At 38.5% G+C, this 2,971-nt stretch overlaps 1 long non-coding RNA gene across 1 annotated transcript; it reads left to right on the top strand.

The window, feature by feature from the left end:
• Positions 1 to 613: 613 nt before the first annotated feature.
• Positions 614 to 2,360, top strand: LOC128546859 (uncharacterized). Its single transcript, XR_008366189.1, has 2 exons — positions 614 to 758; positions 1,406 to 2,360. It is a non-coding gene; the product is annotated as an uncharacterized LOC128546859 (long non-coding RNA).
• The last annotated feature ends 611 nt before the right edge of the window (positions 2,361 to 2,971 follow it).

Raw genomic sequence — 2,971 nt, 5'->3', positions numbered from 1 at the left:
AGCAAGTGTGTCCGCAATTCAATGTTCTACCCCCCCCCCCTCCCCCCCCCACTTACGTGCCCCCCCCCCCCCCACTTACCCGCCAGGACGTGCGGGAAATGACACCATCACAGTAAGTGTTAATTCGGTGGCATTGAAAAGTCTGCCAGGACGTGCAGCAAATCCACACACATTGAGTCCACAACCCCCAGCGTTATCACCAGTGAGCCCCCAAGACCCTAATTCCAAAGTAAGTAATTGGCTTAATACCAGTTTTGAAGAGGCCGACTCTCTTTCATTGTTCAGCAATTCGGAGAAGAGATCGTATTCCTCCGGAAAGAAAGAAAGAATCCGTCGAACGTGGACAATCAAGGCTGAAAGTTAATTCAGCCTGGACTGGCGACTCGAGATTGAATTGGCGGCTTCATTAAATAAGAAGCCGTCAAAATTGTCAATCGTGCACAAGTTACACAGTTACCCAGAAATATCCGAGCGCTGGCGCTCTTTGTCTTGTGATAACATTAACCCTCTAGAGCCCAATGTTGCACTGGTGCAACATAACCGTTTAGAAGCGTATCCACAGAACAGATATTGCCAATTTCATGTGTACACCCTCTTTTTAGTGGTGGCTGACCCTAACGAGTAACGGGATTTAGCCGCAGCTTATAATGGCTATGTTTTCATGAGTTGCGTCCCTTTGATGCAAATACGCCATTTGTCCAATGTAAAGTCGGACCGAAAAGGATATTACTTTCAACGCCTATATTTCAAAATAAATGGTAAGTAAATAGTTTTTTTTGTGTTTAATCATTCAAGTAAAAATGGATACATCATTTTGCCTCATTGATGACCTTGTATCTTGCATGTTTGTTATAGGAAAAAAAACACAAATGGACTGTTGCACAAATGCAACGTTGGGCTTTTGTGGAAAATGACATTTCAGGCATGCATCATACCAGTGCAAACAATTTTACTTCAAATAAATAATTTATAGCTAAATGTCACTGAAACTTTCAATTCAGTTTGATATTTTAATTGCCTGGCTATTTTTTACGACTTAGTCAGCAAAAAATGCTTGTGACATGAGTAATTCTACGAGGAAAATCCTTCGGGTCTGGCCGATTTCTATAAATAAGCCTTTATATTAGACTTAAGATGCAATGAAAAATTAAAACGTAAAATGTCAAGACTGTCGAATGTTGAATGGAAAATGGTGCATGTAAAAGCTTATTTATAGAACTAGGTCTGGCGGGGATTTGGACCCTGATCTCCTGGGCGACGGCCGAACACTTAACTCGAGTGACGTTTACTTACTTACTTGGCAGCTTACTAAGTCTTTACTGATTTTTTTTGGAAATAGTTGACTTGTCATTTAAACTAAGCTATTTGTTTTGTCTAAGACTTAATAACTCCTTTTTATTTTCAGTCTGTGCGCTGGAACTAATGGAAGAAACTGCTAGGCCTAAACGTAGCAAAACTGTGCGTGACTTTTCGGAGTTCTTCAAAGTTATACACGCAGTTACACCTGTTACCGGTACCATGCTGATTGAAAAGTGTTACATGCAGTTAAACCAGTGATCTGTTACCGATACATGCTGATTGCAAAGTGTTACACGCAGTTACACCTGTAACCGATACATACTGATTGCCAAGTCTTACACCTGTAACCAATACATGCCAGTTGCAAAGTGTTACATTTACACCATTTACCGGTACCATGCTAATTGTAAAGTGTTACACGCAGTTACACCTGTTACTGGATACATGCCGATTGCTAGTGTTACACGCAGTTACACCTGTTACCGGATACATGCCGAAAGCAAAGTGTTACATCTGTAATCACTACATGCCGATTTTAAAGAGTTACACGCAGTTACACCTGTTACAAACAGCAAATGGAGGCGAGTGTCTGTTGATGTTTGCCATGATGGTATTGATCATTTGCCAGAGTTTGGAGAAAAGCGCAAACGATGCAGATTTTCAGGGTGTGTTGGGATTATGTATGTTAAGTGTCCAAATTGTGACGTAAATTTATGCTTTGTGCGTCAGAAAAACTGCTTCCGGGACTATCACACATAGACACATATGGACAGATGGGACAGTGAATGATCAATTTACACTAAAAGAGAACTTACTGTAAAGTGTTACTGTTGTAGAATTTAAACTATCATGTACCAAAACTGTGTGCATGTACATGAAACAAAATACTGTCAATTCAGTTGAAAATATCAAGTTCTGAAATAAAATACTCGTAGATTTTGAAAAGGCATCAGTACGTATGTACATAAATAGGTCAAAACTGACTGCCATTGTATTTTAATTGGAATGATATTTATTTATTATTTTATTGTTTATCATTAAATATGTTACACCTGTTAAAAGTATTTTAGCTATTTATTATTTTCTTTAAAACCAGTTTTATGAAAACGTTGCACTGATGCAACGATTCAGCAAAAGCCCAACGTTGCATCAGTGCAACAACAAAAAATTTTTTTATCTACAGCTGGAGAAATAAATTTCTTCCAGTATTGAGTATGTCTACCAAGTGTCTCCTCATAAACAAATTATCAGAATTTTCTTTGAATGTTAACAGGGGTTGGGCTCTAGAGGGTTAAAGATAAAATTTGGGTTATGGCCCGACGGGAGCAGAAGTAAATTATTATTTTTTTGTAATATTGTTAGAATTGTTGCAATCATTTTCAGCTGAAAGTGCACCCTTCCCAGTGTTGTCTATGGTGGCAGGTGGTGTAATACCTTGCCTACTTTTCGGTATAACCGTCACATTGGCTTGATCAGGAAGAAAAACTGGTCCTAGTACTACAGCACTAATATAGTTTTGATAAATTCTAGTTTCTAAAAGGACATTTCAAGCAAATCATGGTTGAAAACAACACACACAGTATGACTGAGCCGGTTCTCCTAAATTTCTTTCCTCACAAATAATTACTTTGCCTATTGTTTGTATTACAAATTATGGACAAACAAATTTACT

The sequence above is a fragment of the Mercenaria mercenaria genome, chromosome 11 (genome assembly GCF_021730395.1).
Source record: "Mercenaria mercenaria strain notata chromosome 11, MADL_Memer_1, whole genome shotgun sequence".
NCBI lineage: Eukaryota > Metazoa > Mollusca > Bivalvia > Venerida > Veneridae > Mercenaria > Mercenaria mercenaria.
The sequence above is the reverse complement of the archived record's forward strand: the minus strand, read 5'-3'. Positions and strand labels throughout refer to the sequence as shown.